The sequence below is a fragment of the Schistocerca americana genome, chromosome X, assembly GCF_021461395.2.
Source record: "Schistocerca americana isolate TAMUIC-IGC-003095 chromosome X, iqSchAmer2.1, whole genome shotgun sequence".
Taxonomy (NCBI): Eukaryota; Metazoa; Arthropoda; class Insecta; order Orthoptera; family Acrididae; genus Schistocerca; species Schistocerca americana.
Window position 1 is genome coordinate 88,934,437 of NC_060130.1, and position 24,219 is coordinate 88,958,655.

Sequence of the window (24,219 nt, forward strand, 5' to 3'; positions counted from 1 at the left end):
GCCGTCGATGCGAACAAGAGGTTACCGAGACGTGTAACCAATGGCACCCCATACCATCATGCTGGGTGATACACCGGTATGGCGATGACGAATACACGTTTCCAATGTGCGTTCACCGCGATGTCGCCAAACACGGATGCGACCACCATGATGCTGTAAACAGAACCTATATTCATCCGAAAAAGTGACGTTTTGCCATTCGTGCACCCAGGTTCGTCGTTGAGTACACCATCGCAGGCACTCCTGTCTGAGATGCACCGTCAAGGGTAACCGCAGCCACGGTCTCCGAGCTGATAGTCCATGCTGCTGCAAACGTCGTCGAACTGTTCGTGTGGATGGTTGTTGTCTTGCAAACGTGCCCATCTGTTGACTCAGGGATCGAGACGTGGCTGCACGATCCGTTACAGCCATGCGGATAAGATGCCTGTCATCTCGACTGCTAGTGATACGAGGCCGTTGGGATCCAGCGCGGCGTTCCGTATTACCCTCCTGAACCCACCGATTCCATATTCTGCTAACAGTCATTGGATCTCGACCAACGCGAGCAGCAATGTTGCGATACGATAAACCGCAATCGCGATAGGCTACAATCCGACCTTTATCAAAGTCGGAAACGTGATGGTACGCATTTCTCCTCCTTACACGAGGCAACAACGTTTCACCAGGCAACGCCGGTCAACTGCTTTTTGTGTATGAGAAATCGTTTGGAAACTTTCCTCATACCAGCACGTTGTAGGTGTTGCCACCGGCGCCAACCTTGTGTGAATGCTCTGAAAAGATAATCATATGCATATCACAGCATCTTCTTACTGTCGGTTAAATTTAGTGTCTGTAGCACGTCATCTTCGTGGTGTAGCATTTCAATGGCCAGTAGTGTAGTTAAAATTGATTGCTACATCGGTCGTGTTTGATAGGGTCAAGGAAAGCGACCAATTGCAGGAAATACCGCTGGAGCGTGAGTGTGACCATAACATTGTTTCTATAGAGCAGAAGGATTTTACAGATAATACAGTAACGGCACTGGCTACTCATACACACAATGCTCATGATTTTGATGTCTGCAGTACAATTTTATTTCATTTTATTTATCTTTGTAGGGCAAGATACCTAGAAAATTAGCGGCGCATGAATCTAAGCCGTAGCGAAGTTGTGACGTACCTTTTCCTGTTTTCGCGACGTCCGTGAGAACATCCGCTGTCCTCGTTCGTGTGCTCCAGGTGGCGTGAGGTGGACTCTGTTTAGTTACGCAAAGTAATCTTAACTGCACCGCGATCGGTAAAGGAAACTTTAATTATATTTTTTTCGACGATTCTAGAAATAGTTAAAGATTCACCTTAAATCGCTGGCCAAAGATATTCCGTCACAACAGCTATGCCACTGCTTTCAGTCCTAGCTATAGATAAGTACATGCCCTCCGGTGTGGCCGTGCGGTTAAAGGCGCTTCAGTCTAGAACCGCGTGACCGCTACGGTCGCAGGTTCGAATCCTGCTTCGGGCATGGATGTGTGTGATGTCCTTAGGTTAGTTAGGTTTAAGTAGTTCTAAGTTCTAGGAGACTGATGACCACAGAAGTTAAGTCCCATAGTGCGCAGAGCCATTTGAACCATTTTGATAAGTACATTTCCTCAATTGCAAACCTTCTGCAACTAATTATTACCTCTACAATCTATCACATGGCTGCCACCGAAAGATAATCACTCACACCCAAGAATCAGAGGTGAAGAATAAAAAATCTACCGTATGTTCCCCATACCCCACAGGATGTCTGCATGTGTTCCAGACTCCGCAAGGGTTCCTTATTAGATCCTTGAATCCCTAGTCTGAGGACAGTCATTTTAGATTCAGTGTTTCCGCCAACAAGAGCTGTGCTATCAGACTGACAGTATCAGTTTTCCCATTCTGCTCCGCTACTACCACTTTCCTCCTTGCTGTTGCTGGCAAGACTACTAGTTATTGTTTTTTTTTTTTCGTTCTAACGCTACGAAGAGTTAATGCGTCAAGGTAATCTCTTGTGAGTGGTGAAATTCTACTCGACCCAACAAAGCCTGGTTGATCTGAATTCATTCCGTTAGCTAGTGGTAAGACGACGAACTGAAGCTTGGCTGATTAAAACGAAATGACCCAATTGCAGAGACTTTTCTGGTCTCATACACTCTGTCCGAACAAGCCTCGGTAGGCTCAACGGTACTGACCGACCACCGTGTCATCCTCTGCCCACAGGCGCCACTGGATGCGGACATGGAGGGACGTGTGGTCAGCACACCGCTCTTCCGGCCGTTGTCAGTTTTCGACACCGGAGCCGCTACTTCTTGATGAAGTAGCTCCTCAGTTTGCCTCACAAGGGCTGAGTGCAGCCAGCTCGCCAACAGCGCTCAGAAGACCGGACGGTCATCCATCCAAGTGCTAGCCGAGCCTGACGGTGCTTTACTTCGGTGATCTGACAGGAACCGGTGTTACCACTGTGACAAGGATGGTCTCATACAGATATTATTTTATACACATAGACTAAAACCTCAAGTGAAAATTTGTACCAAGGCCGTGTCTCGAACCGAGGTTTCCTGCTTTCCTGCTTACTGTCCAGGTGCGTTAGCCACCTAGCCACTTTCTTTTCCCCCTCCTAGCAGAATTTTCGGGGCACTTCGCTCTTACGTACTAGTGAATTGTCGGCCTTCTGCTGAAAACGCACTGCATTAGCGGCCATTGTTGCGTTTAAGGAGCACAGTTGCTGTTTTTCAACACATCTCACAAGTTAGATAGTGTCGGAAGTTCCATGCGGCTTTCCGCGGATGATGCTGTAGTATACAGAGAAGTTGCAGCATTAGAAGATTGCAGCGAAATGCAGGAAGATCTGCAGCGGATAGGCACTGACCCTTAACATAGACAAATGTAATGTATTGCGAATACATAGAAAGAAGGATCCTTTATTGCATAATTATATGATAGCGGAACAAACACTGGTAGCAGTTACGTCTGTAAAATATCTGGGAGTATGCGTGCGGAACGATTTGAAGCGGAATGATCATATAAAATTAATTGTTGGTAAGGCGAGTGCCAGGTTGAGATTCATTGGGAGAGTCCTTAGAAAATGGAGTCCATCAACAAAGGAGGTGGCTTACAAAACACTCGTTCGACCTATACTTGAGTATTGCTCATCAGTGTGGGATCCGTACCAGGTCGGGTTGACAGAAGAGATAGAGAAGATCCAAAGAAGAGCAGTGCGTGTCGTCAATGGTTATTTGGTAAGGGTGATAGCGTTACGGAGATGTTTAGCAAACTCAAGTGGCAGACTCTGTAAGAGAGGCGCTCTACATCGCGGTGTAGCTTGCTCGCCAGGTTTCGAGAGGGTGCGTTTCTGGATGAGGTATCGAATATATTGCTTCCCCCTACTTATACCTCCCGAGGAGATCACGAATGTAAAATTAGAGAGATTCGAGCGCGCACGGAGGCTTTCAGACAGTCGTTCTTCCCGCGAACCATACGCGACTGGAACAGAAAAGGGAGGTAATGACAGTGGCACGTAAAGTGCCCTCCACCACACATTGCTGGGTGGCTTGCGGAGTATAAATGTGGATGTAGATGTAGATGTTACCGATGTATATCTACATTTCCAGAGCAACATATCTATTTCGCTTCACGAATCACCTACAGCTTCAAATAGCATGCCTCCGAAATTGCTACACAGCCACCCACCATCATAAGCAGTTTTTTCCTCTCGGATGCAGGACAGCACCAGGCAAAGAGGGCAGGGCTCGAGGATTCAGAGGCCTGACCACGATGCCCCTCCCCCCCCCCCCTCCCTACCTGTCAACGAGTTGTTCAAGTGTTCAGATGTGTGTGAAATCTTATGGGGCTTAAATGCTAACGTCATCAGTCTCTAAGCTTACACACTACTTATCCTCAGGACAAACACACACACACACATGCCCGAGGGAGGACTCGAACCTCTGCCGGGTCAACGAGTTGTTCTGTTAATTTTTTTTTCTTTTAATACATCCTACATTGGCACAGCGGCTCACACAAATACACGGATTACCCTCGCATGCCTCCCTCCTCAACTCAAATCTGCGTTGCCGCCTACCACCCCAGTCTACTTTACATTCCCCCGTACACACGAACAGAACTGCCGAGCCTCTCCATGTTCTGGAATAGCATATCAGAATTGAACATAAATGGGGGATACAGCATGAAACCCAGGTGCAGATCCATATATAAATGAAATGACACAATTCCAGAGACTTTACTGGTCTCATATAGATATGATTTTATATGTACAGAGACGAAACTGCGAGTGAGACTAGTAAAGTCTCTGAAATTGTGTCATTTCATTTGTATAAGTACCTGCACCTGGTTTTCAGTCTGGAATCCCATTTACCTTCGATGCTGAGGTGCTACTCGAGAACATGTAGAATCTCAGCAATTCTGTTCGTGTGTAATGGGGGAATGTAAAGTAGACTGTGGCGGCAGTGAGGAGCGAGGCTTGCCAGGGTAATCCGTGCATTTATGTGAACCGCTGTGCCAACGTGGTTTAGTGGGTAACGCACATTCCCAGTAAGAAGGAGATCTGGGGTCGATTCCCAGTCTTGGTACAAACTTTCACTCGCAGCTTCAGTCTATATAAAGAAAATTATGCATGGCTGTCCATACGCAGACTGGATGCATGTCGTATAATGGGCAGTGGAATTGCCTACTAAGCCCCTACTGACATGGAATTATTATACACTTAACATCCGAAAAAGTACTCTTCAGACTTAAATCAGAACTGCATAATTTATTGCTACGAAAGCCCATTCCCTGTAGGTTCAGATGTAACAAATTGTTTATTCTCATTGCATGAATGTGTATATTTTCTTTGTTGAAGTTGTCTTAAATATATGATTTTTTTCTTTGCTGTTACAGACAACTCACACAAACAAGTCATATAAATATTCTTCAAAAACGATCTGCTCAGCGTAATGGAAAGCTTAGAAGACGCTAAAAAATTATGCAGAGAAAGCAAATTCTAGCGTCCCTATCTTTTGATATAAGTATTAACCAAATATGGTTACCCATTATCAGATGTCTCGATTATTTTATGCTTAACTGCGAAGAGAGAGGGTGGGGGGTGCAGCAAGTTTAGGGCTCGCACGGGGTGGCGGAGATCCACTCTAGGCCATTGAACACAACACGTTTACCGCAAATGCAATGAAATTTACAGCGCGATATTCGAACATTTATTGTGAACTGTACAACAGCTGTAATGTGGCGTGTATGATGATGCTTATATGGTTCAAATGGCTCTGAGCACTATGGGACTTAACATCTGAGGTCATCAGTCCCCTAGAACTTAGAACTACTTAAACCTAACTAACCTAAGGACATCACACACATCCATGCCCGAGGCAGGATTCGAACCTGCGACCGTAGCGGTCAAGCGGTTCCAGACTGAAGCGCCTAGAACCGCTTGGCCACACCGGCCGGCGACGATATGCTTATAGGTGAATATTTTAAAAATACTTATTGTTCAAGTGGTGCCTTGTGAAACGCATCTTGTAATGTTTACTAACTGTTCAAATGGTTCAAATAGCTCTGAGCACTATGGGACTTAACATCTATGGTCTTCAGTCCCCTAGAACTTAGAACTACTTAAACCTAACTAACCTAAGGACATCACACAACACCCAGTCATCACGAGGCAGAGAAAATCCCTGACCCCGCCGGGAATCGAACCCGGGAACCCGGGTGCGGGAAGCGAGAACCCTACCGCACGACCACGAGCTGCGGACTACTAACTGTTGCACATGTGTAAACCAGACAATGCACTGAATAATATATAAAATAAATAACAATATACATTAAATGTGTTCTGTCTCGGAAACTGTTCGGAATAGGGTATATGTCCACTTTAACTTTTTTGCTTCGAATAGTTGTTTCTGTCATATTCCTGAATACTGACCATTCCTAGTGGGACGCACTATATACAGAGAAATACCGTGACGGTTTCTTTAAATATGTACAGCTGCTTTCCTATCCCATCTTTGTCCAAACTCAGTTTCCGTTCCGTCTCTTACGATCTCGATGTCGACGAGAAGTTAAATCTGTATCTTTTTTCCATTAGAAAAGTTGTAAATTGCATTTACCAAAAATCACTCTTCCACAAAATTCGTCATCTCGCCAAATAAAAAGACATTTACTGAATCTTTGGAAGCTAAATGATTATTCTCCATGAAGAGAACGGCTATCAACTGATCGGCAAACCAGTTTAGATGTTAATGATCCCACCACAAAACACAGGCAGCGTGGCGGTGCATACGTAGTTGGTCGTTACGAATACATTCCATATTCCCGACGACTTCTGCTCACAGCACGCGATGGTATCATCAATCCAACTGCCAAAGCAAGGGTAGATCATAGTTGCAACGGACTCCTTAAACTTGCAAAAGAGTGAAATTTCGGCACTGGGGCGCGTCGTAGGTCTTGGTCGTCTTTAGGTGAACGTTCTGCCTGCCGAAATTGTTCTTATACCTTCCCGTCACAGTCTATGAATAACCAAAGGACGAATGTATTGCCATCTGGCCACCCCTGGATTCCAGTTACCTCCAATCTGCCATTTGCCTTTCATCGCAGCTATTCCACTAAAGAAATGTGTTGATGTCATTCAGACAAGTTGTCTGAATGAGAGTATCAACTGCCGGGCTCTTTTCAAGCGCTCAGTTACTTGCTATGTACACAGAACCAAGGAGACTGTAGGGTTTGCTTGGTGAACAATTTTGTATCGATGTATTCCGCCTCCATGTGAATTACTTTACGCTTTCCAAAATTATCGACTTCTTTATCATTTTCATGAGAAAAATCTTTAAAACTGCTGAATACGCGCTACATTTGCTAAAACGCTCTTTATTCTACTCCACGAATTATTCATGCCTTTATATTGAAACCACTTCCCAAATGGAATCTGACACTGTTAATGCAACCAAATGCTGTACATAATGATATAATGTGTATTTACACAATTTACATAACAGGAAGATAGGAATTTCGACATGAAAAACCTTTTAAGTTCACACATGTGTAGCAGAAGTAGAGAAAAAAGAAATAAATATATGTGATCTCTCAGGTTTTCTCGGCGCAGTTGATTAATAGTGCGCTTCTGGGCGCTCTGCCGAGTTATTATTCCTATTTCATGCACAATATTTCGTGACCGAACCAGCGGCAGAGCACCAGGAAGCAAAAAAATATAGTTTATATTGGGCTGTGGCTAATCATAGTGGAATGATCAAGAACATAAAATTCGGGTCGATTTAAAAGTTATGTGCCCAGTAACACTATAGAAAAAATGGGCATGTCATAATTACAAAAACTGTACACTTTCATGAATTAAAGGTATTAACGTGCTTTATCACCAAAAGAATTTCTATTCCTACATGTTAGAAATTTCAAACTGCACACCTTACCAATGAATAGCCGCATCTAGGTGTTTGGATTTAGTGAAATTCTAAAATAACTGCAGTGGATGATGCGTCCAGGTAACAAAAAAAAAAAAAAATGTCGTGTGACTAGGGCCTCCCTTCGGGTAGACCGTTCGCAAGTCTTTCGATTTGACGCCACTTCGGCGACTTGCGCGTCGATGGGGATGAAACGATGATGATTAGGATAACACAACACCTAGTCCCACGGCGGAGAAAATCTCCGACCCAGTCAGGAATCGAACCCGGGCACTTAGGATTGATAATCTGCCGCGCTGACCACTCAGCTACCGAGGGCGAACTGTATCCAGCTCAAGCGTCCTCTTAACGTGATAGGTCAGAAGTTAGGATAAAAGGAACTGTAGAGATCGTTGGCATGTCATCGACACACCGTGGATCGCTTGTAAGTTAAGGGCATGTAATCATCTGAATCCACCGGAATGCCATTAAGGGAAGATATCAATAAATTTCCATCTACTTTTTCTGTACCTGTACTGTACATGTGTAAACTTTGAATCGTGTTTTTGTTAAGTAAATTATTTAAATATTCGTTATATCATTATGTACAATGTCTGTTTGCATTTACAATGTCACTTCCAGATTACGCTAGGAAATGACTTCTGTATGAAAGGCGAAACTAAGAACTGTTTAATACCTAGAGCGGCTATACATAAATTTAATACACATTTGCGGAGAGGCAGCGTTCTCGAAACACGTGGAAACGAATAATGTTTAAAACTGTTCCGACATAGTTGAAAAACTTATGTCGCCTTTGTTTTCACCGTAACTTACCTACTGCAAGCCACGTGGTAATTTGTTGCTCATATTCCAATAATGGACTATAGATCACTTGTCTCCCACCTACATACGCGCTTATTTTAACGAACAGACGGGGAGGTCAATTGAGGCCACGATTCACGGTCTGGCCGTATAAAGAATTACTTGCAACTCGGTGACTGAACGAGAGAGACATCGGATTGTTATACGGGATATATCAATTTTATATAGGAACCCATGTCGGCAGACATCATCCAGCGACGCTACAGAGCGTCCAAGTGATAGGCGCCGGCGGCTGTAAATGAATATGTATACAGGGTGATTCCGTGATGGTGTTACAGGCTTCCCTGGGATCATGCAGAGGGATAAATGTATCAATTTGATGTAAGGATCCCTGTACCGGAAACGAACGAGTGGAAGTTATAAGAGAAAACCGTTCTGATATCTCTGACAGTTGAATATATGTACTGGTACTTTTGTTGCTAAGATCGTAGGATAGGCAACTTTCAGAGGTGGTAGTTTGACCAAAACAAGGAAAAGATGTCCAGTAAATAGGAGCTCTAAAATGCAGACCAGAGGAGCTACGGGTATTTGTTCACCTTTGCTTCTGTAAAACCCATCTCCTCTATCCTCTATTGGACAAGTGCTCATAGCTCTTAAGGTATGCACTTCCCACCATGTTTAACAGTCATTTTTTCTTGTTTTGATCTATACTATGGCCTACCCTACAATCTTAGCAATAACAGTACCAGTGCATGTATTCCACTGTCAAACCTATCAGAACGGTTTTCGCTTGTAACTTTCAACTCGTTTGTTTTCTTTACAGGAGCCCTTACCTCAGATTGATACATCTATCCTTCACCATCGTACTAGAACGTTCGTAATATCACCATGTATACACTGTATACAGGGTGAGACGTAACACCCCTTCATTTCGTGAACGGTTCACATATCGAAACGTGGTTTTCGGCAAATCTTAGAGCGTCGAGGGGCACGTCGTTTCTTATTTGGTTAATGGTTTTGGCGCTGGTATCAACGGAGATATTGAAGCAAGTGCATTTCTTTTAAATGGAACTGTATGCTTTTTATAGCTGCATTCGATAGCTCTTGAGAAGACAGCTACACTGATATAGCGTTTGTTAATGTTGAGGTGAAACCAGTCGTACAAAAATTCGAGAAATGTCCTAGAATTTGAGAGCACAGTGGTCGGAATCGGCATTGGCGGCGCAAATACGGCCAAGCAGAGCTCTCAGCCTACGCTGTGTCAGAATGTCAACACATTTTGCCTGCTTGCTTGTCTGCACTGCAAGCCGCTCATTTCTGCTTCAACATTCGTTGCATGCAGAATTGTACACCAATGAGGAGAAGTTGGATATACTACCTTTATATGGTGAACGTAAAAGAAATTCCGTGAAAACAATACAGCGGTATAAGGCTGTCTATACGGATCGTCAATGTCTGACGCTCCAGGCAGTTGCACGAATTATTAAGACACTAGTGCGGACAGGCTGCTTGAACGTCAAAAAGCGGACAAGAAAGAAGACTGAAACTGACGGAGAACACGAAGGAGTTGATCTGGCTACGGCGCTAATGAATCCGCACAGTGGTACGAGACATATTGGCAAGGAATGTGGACTCAGCCAGACGAGTGTCATCGCATCCTCACTCGGTGACCATGATTTCGAACGTCGTACAGAATTTTGTCGGTTTGCCTTCAACAACTGAGAGACGACCCTACGTTTTGCCAACGTGTGCTCTTTACCCACGAAGCAACGTTTACTAACCACGCTAATGTAAATTTACATAACGTGCACTACTGGATAGCCGAAAATCCACACTGACTTCGTTAGGTGTAACTTCAATGGCGCTGGAGCGTAAACGTGTAGTGCAGCGTCATACGAAACTACACTGTGGGACCTTACTTCATCTCAGGCGTTCTAAATAGAAATTCGTACGCACACTTTCTGACGAACATTCTGCCGGTTCTTCTTGAACAGGTACCACTGCATCCTCGACAGTGTATGTGACTACAACACGACGGTTGTCCAGCTCACTTGTCCCGTGCTGGAACTTAAACACAGAACGAGAACTTTCTTGGGCGTTGAATAGGACGAAATTCTGTTGTCAAATAGCTTACGAGGTCCCCAGATTTGACCCCTCTTGATTTCTTTCTTTGGGGAGCACTCAAAGATGCAGTCTATGAGGAAGCCTCAACTACGCCAGACGATATGTGCCGTCGAATTGCCAGTGCATGCTCTACCATACCACCCACTGTAATTACATCTGTTCTTCTTTCGAACGGCGACTGCAAATGTGCATGTAGTTGCTAACACTGTAATTAGGCGTTTGCGTTCAGCATGAAACGACGTTTCGTTAAGAAGAATAGTTATTTTGCGGTGAAAAGAGAGTCAACAAAGTATTTTTAATAAAATGTTTAGTTCAACGAATATATCCCATATGATATAATTTAGAGCAGCGTAGGGAAAGATAGTTGTCCGACAGGATGTATTTTATGTCTAAGAATCACACAGCAATATACGGGAAAAGAGAGGTCAAATATTCCTTCTAACATTTGGGTATTTAATACATTAGTTGTTTTTTGCAGCGTATAAGACCTTCTCTATATTTTAAGAATGAACAGTTGATTTTTCTGTTTCAGCTCACGTAAGTCTGGGAGGCTACAAAAACGTGAAACAGTTTTCCTAAGCCCTTTGTGATACGCTAGCTTCTAGCCTATGTCGTATTTCCACATACAACAAACGTTGGTGAACCGCATCTAGGCCGTAAGCTGGTTCAAGGGAAAATAACGTTTTATTGTCGTAGCGCAGGTCTACCTTACGGTATAGAACTACGCAACCTGGTCCGATACGTCTGTTTGACAGTGTTTGCACCGCAAATGCCGTTTCCGGCCACCGTGCTCCCAAATTCTAAGACATTTCTCGACTTTTTTATTATAGGTTTCAACGTGAACATGAACAAACGCGATATCACTGTAATTGTCGCCTCAGGAGTTGTCTGATACAATTACAAAAAGTGTACGGTTTCATTTAAAAAATCGTACTTACTTCAATATCTCAGTTGATACCAGCGCTCAAAACATTACCGAAACAAAATCAAACGTGTCCCTCGACGCTCTAACATTTGCTTAAAACCGCGTTTCGATATGTGTAGCAGTTTACAAAATAAAAGGTGTGTTACGTCTTACGTGACTCACTCGGCACGAGTTTATAGGGGGTATGCAAAATAATGTGAACAGTGGTAGTAATGGGATGGTTGTGTTTGAAGGTCAACAACGCAGATAAGACACGTGTCGCACTGGACTGTGCGTGTTCAGTACGGACAGCCATCAATGCAGGTTGTTTACGAGCAGCACACATTTCTTGTTTGCATTCAGAGGCCGAGGTCGACGTGCAATGAAAGACCTAACAGAGTTCCAAAGAGGGCAGATTGTGGGGACCCGAGCCGGCCGTGGTGGCCGAGCGGCTCTAGGCGCTTCAGTCTGCAACCTCGCGACCGCTACGGTCGCAGGTCCGATTCCTGCCTCGGGCATGGCTGTGTGTGGTGTCAAAAATGGTTCAAATGGCTCTGAGCACTATGGGACTTAACTTCTGAGGTCATCAGTCCCTTAGAACTTAGCACTACTTAAACATAACTAACTTAACGACATCACACACATCCATGCCTGAGGCAGGATTCGAACCTGCGACCGTAGCGGTCGCGCGGTTCCAGACTGTAGTGCCTAGAACCGGTCGGCCATTCTGGCCGGCTGTGTGATGTCTTTATGTTAGTTAGGTTTAAGTAGTTCTAAGTTCTAGGGGGCTGAGAACCTCAGATGTTAAGTCCCACAGTGCTCAGAGCCATTTGAACCATTTTTTGTGGGGGCCCGATTAGCTGGACCATCAGTAACCAAGACAACCAACTTACTGAATGTTTCAAGAGCAACTGTTTCAACAGTCATGATAGCCCACGTAAAACATGGAAAGACATCATCGCGTAAACCTAATAGTAGCAGCAAATCAAAAACTAGCCGCCCGCGGTGGACGAGCGGTTCTAGGCGCTTCAGTCCGGAACCGCGCGACTGCTACGGTCGCAGGTTCGAATCCTGCCTCGGGCATGGATGTGTCTGATGTCCTTAGGTTAGTTAGGTTTAAGTAGTTCTAAGTTCTAGGGGACTGATGACTTCCGATGTTAAATCCCATAGTGCTCAGAGCCATTTGAACCTTTTTTTTTTTTTTTTCAAAAACTAAATGACGAAGATCGTTGTACGCTAACACGAATTGTGTCAAAACAACACAAAACTACGGCAGCTAAAGTGACTGTAGAGCTCGATAGCCATCTTCGAGGCCCCGTGACCGCAGTTCGTGGTCTAGTGGCTAGCGTTGCTGCCTCTGGATCACGGAGTCCCGAGTTCGATTTCCGGCCGGGTTGGGGATTTTCTCTGCGTGGGTATCGGGTATTTGTGTTGTCCTCATCATTTCATTATCATCATCATTTGTGACAGTGACTAGATTCGATTGGGAGAAAAAAATTGACTGTGTGAAAATTGGGATTTCGTACTGGCGCTGATAACCGCGCACATGAGCGCCCCACAAACCAAACATCGTCAGCATTTCCGGGACCCCGTATCTACCGACACTGTCCGCCGAGAACCAACGCAAACAAGCCTAAAACATGATGTCAGGAGCATACATCCTGGACGGCTGGTCAGAGGAAACACGTCATATGGTCCGAAGAGTCAACGTATTCGTTATTTCCAAATCGGGACGAGTTTACGTCTGGAGACTGTCAAAAGAAGCATACAATCGTGACTTCTTAATTCCAACGGTTAATCATCAAGGTGAAAGTGCCATGGGGTGGGCAGCCATATCGTGGTTTTCTGCTGGTCCCATCATCATTCTCAAAGGCCGTTCAAAAATGGCTCCAAGCACTACGTGACTTATCATCTGAGGTCATCAGTCCCCTAGAACTTAGAACTACTTAAACCTAACTAACCTAAGGACATCACACACATCCATACCCGAGGCAGGATTCGAACCTGCGACCGTAGCAGCCACACGGTTCCGGTCTGAAGCGCCCAGAACCGCTCGGCCACAGCGGTCGGCTCAAATGCCGTGTTGCAGCCAACGATTATGTGAACATTTTAAGTGATCGGGAGCACCTCATGATTCAAATGTTGTTCCCCAACAGTGATGTCATATTTCAGGACGATAGTGCACCCACTCACTCACCCAGGTGAGTACAATCGTGGTACGTGGTGCTTGCAACTGAACTGCAGCATCTTACCTGGCCAGCACAGTCCCCAGACTATAACATTATCAACTCTTGTGGGTGTTATTGGAGCGCAGACTCCGGGGCAGATTTCCGCCTCCCCCGTCACTACAGAACTTAGAAGCGGTGCTGATCGAAGAGTAGCATAACATTCCACTGGAAACTATACAATCATTGTATGCCAGTATTTTAAGAAGAATTGCAGCTGTATTACCAGCAAATAGGTATCCAACCCCTTATTAATGGTTTATTCCGAAGTAAGTACAGGTGTTCTCATAATTTTGCCTATTCCTGGTACATAAATTTACGAAACTCTGTAGCGTCGCTTGATAACGTTTCCGTACCTGAGTTCCCTCTGCAACTTCTACAAGTGTGTAAGCACTCTGTACGTGTGTGTACAACATGCTGAGCTTAGCAACCAGTCACTCACGTAAATAAATAGACGATTGTAATACAAAAGTTATAAACCATGTGCTCATCAAAACAGAATACCGTTAAAAATTTGTTTGTTTTAAGATTGACGTAGCTTATTTGAAAGCCGTCATTCTCCTCTTTTTCCTGAAAATTAAATATTTCTAAAGTGAAATACATTCACATTTTTCGAGTTCTACTAAAATTACATACTAGTTTGTTAATTATTTCAATAAAAAATTTACGCTTTATATGCAATTGTTGGCAAACTTTGGGAAACGCCCAATACATTAACACTTCCCTCTAATAAAGTAGTACCTAAAAATGTCAAATTATACAGCTTTTGGTTAAACAATTTTGCTTGACCTTCTAGTGTATCTTTCAGTTTCTCTGTCTCTTATGTTAATATCCAAAATGTAATAATCCTGTAATTTACATTTTTTTAATTTCTCTAATGCGGGTGTCCATAAATAGGCGTCGTACTTAAAGCATCTGTCTGTTCATTACCGGTAATCGAAATGGCCACTTGTAAACTATCTAAAACTCCTGCTGACTGGTGTAAGTTGCTGATCCGTGTTAACCTACTGAGGCTCCCACATCTTACAAAGCCGATCATTAAAACTGAACTTCCAGTTAGTGTCAATAAATACGAAGAGAACGAAAAAATATATGCAGTACTTTACAAGTGTTTACCACATGCAGTAATCGCAGGACGATTAAAGGAGAAGTTATATGAGACTTTTGAGGTAAAAACAAGGTAGGAAACGCTACAAAATGCTGGGCTGGTCCCCAATGCCCTCTCAGAAAATACGATAACGAGCAGATAAAATACGATAACACAGAGTGAAGCTTACACGATTCCACACAGATGTCACGCAAGACTTTTCTTTCTCAAGTTAACGACAACTGAGGGAATAGAAAGAGTATCCAGCCCAAAAATTGATAAAAATAAATACTCCGAATTAGCAGCCGACCCCGTGCGACGAGATGAACGCTAAGAAAGATAGAATGTACACTCTGTGAATAAAACATTTTAAATCGCTTAGTATACACTGGTCGTCATAAAAGGCGTTGCACTCAGAAGGTCCCGGCTGATCCACTGCAAAATGGGTGGGTATGTTGCACACCACTACCTGTCGCGCCGATTACTTTCGCACGGCCGGCCGCGCACGCGGGCAGCGTGGGTGGGGCAGTGACGTCGTGTCTGTCGGTTGATGTAAGAGTGCTCCAAACGGCCGTACGGCCAGTGCGACGCCGTGCAGCGTCACAAGAGAATCCCCGTCCAGGAGACACTAGACGAGTCCAAGAGAAGCCGCTTCGTGGGGCTGTGGTCCTATCGTCGTATCGTACGGACACTATTGGTGACGATGGGCACAGGAAGATACGAATGAAAGAAAAGAGCCAACAGGGGCCATTCAGCAGGCTGTTGTGCCTTATTCTGTAAGTGCCAGTAGCACTGGCAAGGCGCAGGACTCGCCGTTACGGTGGCTGCCACTCACACATTACCAGCGGCAGTCCGAATTGCATAGTATCGGCAATACCTACATCTACATAGATACTCTGCAAATCACATTTAAGTGCCTGGCAGAGGATTCACCGAACCACCTTCACAATAATTCTCTTTTATTCCAATCTCGTACAGCGCGCGGAAAAGACGAACACCTATATCTTTCCATGCGAGCTCTGATTTGTCTTGTTTTATTATGGTGATCGTGTCTGCCTATGTAGATCGGCGCATTCGGGGGAAAAAGTTGGTGATTGAAATTTTGTGAGAAGATTCCACCGCAGCGAAAAACACCTTTGTTTTAGTGATATCCACTCCAAATCCTGTATCATTTCAGTCACACTCTTTCCCCTATTTCGCGATAATACAAAACGTTCCTCCCTTCTTTGAATTTGCTCGATGTTCTCCGTCCATCCTATCTGGTAAGGATCCCACACCGCGCAGCAGTATTCTAAAAGAGGACAGACAAGCGTCGTGCAGTCAGTCTCTTTAGTAAGTCTGTTACGTTTTATAATTGAATATAACGCACTCTTTGGTTAGCCTTCCGCACAACATTTTCTATGTGTTCCTTCCAATTTAAATTGTTCGTAATTGATATTTCTCAGTATTTCGCTGAATTTACGGCCTTTAGATTTGACTGATTTATGATATAACCGAAGTTTAACGGATTCCTTTTAGTGCTCATGTGGATGAACTCACACTTTTTGTTATTTAGGGTCGACTCTCAAGTTTCGCGCCATACAGATATCTTTTTTAAATATTTTTTTGCAATTTGTTTTGATCTTCTGATGACTTAACTAGTCGATAAACGACAGCTTCATCTGAGAACAACCTTAAGACGACTGCTCAGATTGTCTCTTAAATCGTTTATATAGATCAGGAACAGCAAAGGGCCTATAACACTACCTTGGGAAACGCCAGAAATCACTTACGTTTTACTCGATGACTTTCCGTCAGTTACTACGAACTGTGGCCTCTCTGAGAGGAAATCACGAATCCAGTCACATAACTGAGACGGTATTCCATAAGCACGCAATTTCACTACAACCCGTTGGAAATTTAGAAACACGAAATCGATTTTAAATCCCTTCTCAATAGCAGCCAACACTGTTTCAGTAAAGGGCAGACTTCTGTAATGACGAGTCCTGCAGGCGACGGCCACCGTGTCCGTGTCTGGAGACGCAGTCGACAGTGGCACTGTCGTTCTCCATCACACGTCTCGCCGGCCTGCTGTTACACGGGACGTGCCACACTAACAAGAAAGTCGCTCCACCCTACACTACAGAAAAGCGTTCACACGGCGCGTGCCTGCCGAGTCGTTTGCTCTACGTGTCTACTGTTTTTGTTGTCAGCTTCCAGCAAGTGAACCGACGGCTTAAATTCACCTTCCGTGACTATCTAGTATTTTATGCGTTTTTGTAATGATTACTATACAGTATTTTATTGTATTGTAGACGTACAGTGTGACGCTATATTTAGTTGTCTTCCTGCAGTTTATGTGAAACGAAGTCACTTACATGTGTAAACGACCCCACTATAAAAGATGGAAATCGTGTTAAATCAATAGAAATGTGTTTGTGATGCCAATGTTAATTTACCACATTAACTCACGTTTTTCCTTTCGTGAGCCGCACGGGATTAGCCGAGCGGTTTCAGGCGCTGCAGTCATGGACTGTGCAGCTGGTCGCGGCGGAGGTTCGAGTCCTTCCTCGTGCATGGGTGTGTGTGTTTGTACTCAGGATAACTTAGGTTAAGTAGTGTGTACGCTTAGGGACTGATGACCTTAGCAGTTAAGTCTCATAAGATTTCACACATTTTTTTCCTTTCGCGAGAAAGTGAATGCTAATAGCAGATGTTCCATCCGTTAACTGTTTATGAGATGAATGAACTACAACCTTCCGTTAAGCAGGATGCGCAATTCATTAAGAACTTCGCTCTGTTTGTCAGTTACGCTCCCCACTCGGTCGTCTGCGCATGGGCGAAGCACTTTCGTGCGCGTGAGAATAGAATCCATCCCGATCGTACGCGTGAATCTCGTGCTAGTGGCACGGCAGAGGCTGGCGGAACAGTTGAATCGCGGGTAATTTTGCAAGCTCACACGTCCCGCATAGAACGGCGTTACAGTGTGGGGAGCGATATCCTACGGTGGCCGTGTTCACCGTCAGTGTTCCTAACGTGCTCCCTGACACCCGCACGGTACGTGGAGGAGGTCCTGCAACCGCTGGCTCTGCCACGTCCGTGGCCTATTTCAACAGGACAACGCTCATCCCCATACAGCTGCCAGCTCCCGGGAGTGGCTTGCAGCTGCGGATACTCTGCCACGGTCAACGCATCGCCCGATCTCTCCCCTATCGAGAACGTGTGGGTGCCACCGGCGCTCCACCTCCGCCCAGCAGTTTGCAAATAGCACGGTATGGAGCATCTCTCGATTGCATCCGAGACCTGTAAAAATCTATTATTCTGCCAAGTATGGACGGTTGTATTCACAACCGTGGGGCCAAACGCCATACTCACGCACACATTTTGTGGCCGTGTAGCGCAACAAATGTTGTTCCTTCAAAGTTTAAAGTGTAATCATTTCGCATGAATGGAACCATCTACCTACCTGTCAACAATGATCGCAAACAAAAAAAATGTGTGTGAAATCTTATGGGACTTAACTGCTAAGGTAATCAGACCCTAAGCTTACACACTACTTAACGTAAATTAGCCTAATGACAAACACACACACCCATGCCCGAGGGAGGACTCGAACCTCCGCCGGGACCAGCCGCACAGTCTATGACTGCAGCACCTGAGACCGCCCGGCTAATCCCGCGCGGCGATCGCAATCCGCCTTGTCCTTCTGGGTGGATTTCTTTTTATAGCGATCAGTGTATTTCTTTATTTTTTATGTCTTTTCGGCTACTGTCAACATCAGATCTGTAATTAGGATTAAAGTGACATAAAAATGAGAGATATTTGTTATACATTATTAGGCGACAAACGATGAAAGTTGTAACTTAGAAACTATGAAAACTTTACTCACCAAAATTTAGAAATTACAAAAAAACGTTCAGTGTCAGCATCAATGAAACCTCTGCCTAAGCGGGGTGTCAGCTGTCAATTGGACTCCAAAAAATTGCAAAGATACAAGTGCTATCCACGCACTGTCGCTCGTGTAGGGAGCGTGACTATGTCAGGGAGTGGCTCTGTGGATCACGTCAGTGCATCGGTGTACTGTAGTGGAGGGCAGGGTACGCCGAGTGCTGAAGCCCCTCAACGAGAATGCTTACCTGTAGAGATGAAGGTCGCAGTGACGTCAGCCGGGGAACAGATTGCTGAGTCAGTGCGTCTAAAAGAGTCTGTAGGAAAGATCGCAATCGCAAAGGCAAGACAAGTGAGTCACGCAGTCCGGAAGCGGGCTCTTTGCGGTTGCTGTAATCCCGGCATCCGAGAGCTCGCTCTTCCTATCGGCGGCGCCCCCACACTGCGCGAGGACATTTATTTCCGTTCTAGCATTCTTATTAAGTAAGCTACTATTCAGTGCATGGGCCAGAGTACTAAGATCCAACATACACCAATAACAGAAGAAACTGAATACCTCCAAAACTAAAACGAATAACACCACCTCTGCAACCGGAAATGGCAGAGGGCCCAGAAGATGTCGTCTGGGCAGATTAGGAATTCCTACGAAACAACGAAACTCTGAGACCGTAACAAATGTATCTGGCGCACTTAAAGAGCGATATTTTCTCCGAGCATTGTGCTGTCTACAAATGGTTCAAATGGCTCTGAGCACTATGGAACTTAACGTCTGAGGTCATCAGTCCCCTAGAACTTAGAACTAGTTAAAACTAACTAACCTAAGGACAACACACGCATCCATGCCCGATGCAGGATTCGAACCCGCGACCGTAGCGGTTGCGCGATTCCAGACTGCAGCGCCTAGAACCGCTTGGCCACTCCGGCCGGCTGCTGTCTACAGTCTGAGTCAGTCTCATACTAAGGAAATGAACGTTGTAGATGCGGGGATCGCCTATTTTCGTCTTGGGCGAGATCCTAAAGATGGTGGTTTTCTGTTGCCTTCCTCCGACATGTAACGAAGCGTGAAGTGTGTATCTCTGCGTGTGGATGACTGTGACGAGTGCTTCTACAGTTTAGTGTTGTGTTCGTGTTGTTGCAGATGATGAGTAGGAGAAGCCGGCCGCTGTGACCAAGCTGTTCGAGGCGCTTCAGTCCGGAACCGCGCTGCTGCTACGGTCGCAGGTTCGAATCCTGCCTAAGGCATGGATGTGTGTGGTGTCCTTAGGTTAGTTAGGTTTAAGTAGTTCTAAGTCTAGGGGACTGATGACCTCAGATGTTAAGTCCCATAGTGTTCACAGCCATTTGAACCATTTTTGAGTAGGGAGAAAGTGAAATGGGATGTCGGCATATAATGTATTCCTCTCCAATAACACAAACTGGAATGTCATTCGACTGACGGATCACTATCGACAGCGACACAGGCACTCATTCCGTGATACGTTATTCATTTGTTTCTGTACTTATTAAACCCGTTCCCTGGTTATCTAATACGTGTTACAATCAACACAATGTCTTTGAAACATTTATATTGTATAAGTACTTCCACTATTTTAATCAATTTGCGGCTAACAGTACACATAAAAGAAAAAAAGAATGAAAAAATTTTAGAAAATATGATTCTAAAAATCTCGTTAGCGATCTCGCCTGCGGAGGCGGCACACTGAATTATAAACACCGTAGACATGAGGCGACGGTGTCGACTAGCACAATTCGTGCTGCTAAATGAATTTCGGCGAGATCGGTTTCTGGGACGGTAAGCGCAGGATCTTGCTTCCGGACAATTTGCCAACACGCTGGATGCGAGGAGAGTCCTACCGAGATGATCCTGCGCCCCAGGAAGAACTGCCAAAGCTGTGACAACCACCACCACCACTAACACCAACCCCTTTTTGGCGTAAGATCATACTTATGCGCATTTTTCTGCATTCGGTTAAGCTCGTACGACGACTGCCAGGCACATCGGAAACGACTGTCCAGTGAGATTTTATACAACCCCGTGGGTTAGACGTTTAGCACAGTGATTAGCAAAGAAACTTAAGACTCGAAGCTTTAGCGCACGTCATATACAACCGTTCGCTCGACTACAGATCCGTACCCAAACACTGTAAAGTTGTACAGGTTACACCGATATTCAAGAAAGCTACACTACTGGCCATTAAAATTGCTACACCACGAAGATGACGTGCTATAGACGCGAAATTTAACAGGACAGGAAGAAGATGCTGTGATATGCAAATGATTAGCTTTTCAGAGCATTCACACAAGGTTGGCGCCGATGGCGACACGTACAACGTGCTGACATGAGGGAAGTTTCCAACCGATTTCTCATACACAAAAAGCGGGTGACCGGCGTTGCCTGGTAAAACGATGTTGTGACGCGTCGTTTAAGGAGGAGCAATGCGTACCATCACGTTTCCGACTTTGATAAAGGTCGGATTGTAGCTTATCGCGATTGCGGTTTATCGTATCGCGACATTGCTGCTCGCGTTCTTCGAGATCCAATGACTGTTGCAGAATATGGAATCGGTGGGTTCAAGAGGGTAATACGGAACGCCGTGCTGGATCCCAACGGCCTCGTATCACTAGCAGTCGAGATGACAGGCATCTTATCCGCATGGCTGTAACGGATCGTGCAGCCACGTCTCGATCCCTGAGTCAACAGATGCGGACGTTTGCAAGAAAACAACCATCTGCACGAACATTTCGACGACGTTTCCAGCAGAATGGACTATCAGCTCGGAGACCACGGCTGCAGTTACCCTTGACGCTGCATCACAGGAGCGCCTGCGATGGTGTACTCAACGACGAACCTGGGTGCACGAATGGCAAAACGTCATTTTTTCGTATGAATCCAGGTTCTGTTTACAGCATCATGATGGTCGCATCCGTGTTTGGCGACATCGCGGTGAACGCACATTGGAATCGTCTATTCGTCATCGCCATACTGGCGTTTCACCCGGCGTGATGGTAGGGGTTGCCATTGGTTACACGTCTCGGTCACCTCTTGTTCGCACTGACGGCACTTTGAACAGTGGACGTTACTTTTCAGATGTGTTACGACCCGTAGCTCTACCCTTCATTCGATCCCTGCGAAACCCTACATTTCCGCAGGATAATCCACGACCGCATGTTGCAGGTCCTGTACGGGCCTTTCTGGATACAGAAAATGTTCGACTGCTGCCCTGGCCAGCACATTCTCCAGATCTTTCACCAACTGAAAACGTCTGGTCAATGGTGGCCGAGCAATTGGCTCGTCACAATACGCCAGTCATTACTCTTGATGAACCGTGGTATCGTGTTGAAGCTGCATGGGCAGCTGTACCTGTACACGCTATCCAAGCTCTGTTTGACTCAATGCCCAGGCGTATCGAGGTCGTTATTACGGCCAGAGGTGGTTGTTCTGGGTACTGATTTCTCAGGATCTATGCACCCAAATGGCTTGAAAATATAATCACATGTCAGTTCTAGTATAAGATATTTGTCCAATGAATACCCGTTTATCATTTGCATTTCTTCTTGATGCAGCAATTTTAATGGCCAGTAGCGCAGTAGGAGTCATTCTCTAAATTGCAGGCCCGTATCATTAACGTCGATATGCAGCAGGATTTTGGAACATATGTTGTGTTTGAACATTATGAATTACCTCGAAGAAAACGGTCTATTGACACACAGTCAACACAGATTTAGAAAACTTCGTTCTTGTGAAACACAACTAGCATGAAGTGTTGAGTGATATTGACAATGGATCTCGAATTGATTCTGTATCTCTTGATTTCCGGAAGACTTTTGACACTGTGACACACAAGCGGTTTGTAGTGAAATTGCGTGCTTATGGAATATCGTCTCAGTTATGTGACTGGATTCTTGGTTTCCTGTCAGAGAGGTCACAGTTCGTAGTAATTGACGGAAAGTCATCGAGTAAAACGGAAGTGATTTCTGGCGTTCCCCAAGACGCTTTGCTGTTCCTTATCTATATAAAAGATTTGTGAGACAATCTGAGCAGCCGTCTTGGGTTGTTTTCAGATGACGCTGTCTCAATCGACTAGTAAAGACGTCAGAAAATCAAAACAAATAGCAAAACGATTCAGAAAAGATATCTGTATGGTGCGAAAATTGGCAATTGACCCTAAATAACGAAAAGTGTGAGGTCATCCACTGTTGTTCTTGTTTTTGTTGTTGCTGCTGCTGTTGTGCTCTTCAGTCCAGGGACTGCTTTGATGCAGCTCTCCATGCTATTCTATCCTGTGGAAGGTTCTTCATCTCCGAATAACTATTGCAACCAATATCCTTCTCAATCTGCTTAGCGTATTCATCTCTTGGTCTCCCTCTACAAATTCTACCCTCCATGGTTCCCTCCAGCACTAAACTGATGATCCCTCGATGCCTCAGAACGTAACCTACCAACTGATCCCTTCTTATGGTCAAGTTGTGCCACAAATTCCTCTTCTCCCCAGTTCTATTCAGTACCTCCTCATTAATTACGTATTCTACCCATCTAATCATCAGCATTCTTCTGTAGCACCACATTTTGAAAACTTCTATTCTTTTCTTGTCTAAACTGTTTATCGTCCATGTTTCACTTCCATACATGGCTACACTCTATACAAATACTTTCGGGAAAGACTTCCTGACATTTAAATCCTGAAGTTAACAAATTTCTCTTCTGCAGAAACGCTTTCCTTTCCATTGCCAGTCTACGTTTTATATCCTCTCTACTTCGACCATCAGCAGTTATTTTGCTCCCCAAATAGCAAAACTCATCTACTACTTTAACTGTCTCATTTCCTAATCTAATTCCCTCAGCGTCACCTGATTTAATTAGACCACATTCCATTATCCTCGTTTTGCTATTGTGGTTCATCTTATATCTCCCTTTCAAGACACTGTCCATTCCGTTTAATTGCTCTTCCAGGTCCTTTGCTGTCTCTGACAGAATTATATTTCGTCGGGAATTCTCAAAGTTTTTATTTCTTTTCCATGGATTTTAATTCCTACTCCAAATTTTTCTGCTTGCTAAATATACAGATTGAGTAACATCTGAGATAGGGTTGTAGCCTATCTCACTTCCTTCTCAACCACTGCTTTCCTTTCATGCCCCTCGACTCTTATAACTGCCATCTGGGTTCTGTAGAAATTGTAAATAGCCTTTTGCTCCCTGTATTTGACCCCTGCCACCTACAGAATTTGAAAGAGAGTATTCCAGGCAACATTGTCAAGAGCTTTCTCTAACTCTTTAAATGCTAGGAACATAGGTTTGTCTTTCCTAATCTACCTGCTAAGATAAGTCTTAGGGTCAGTATTGCCTCACGTGTTGCAGCATTTCTACGGAATCTGAACTGATCTTCCTCGAGGTCGGCTCCTACTAGTTTTCCCATTGGTCTGTAAAGAATTCGCGTTAGTATTTTGCAGCCATGACTAATTAAACTGATAGTTCGGTAATTTTCGCACCTGTCAACATTTACTTTCTTTAGGATTGGAATTACTATATTCTTCTTGAAGTCTGAGGGTATTTCGCCTGTCTCATACATTCTGTTCACCAGATGGTAGAGTTTTGTCATGGCTGCCCCAACCGAGGCTATCAGTAGTTCTACTGGAAAGTTGTCTACTCCAGGGGCCTTCTTAAGAGTTAGGTCTTTTCGTGCTGTCTAATTCTTCACACAGTATCATATCTCCTATTTGATCTTCATCTACGTTCTCTTGCATTTCCATAATATTGCCCTCAAGTACATTACCCTTGTATAGACCCTCTATA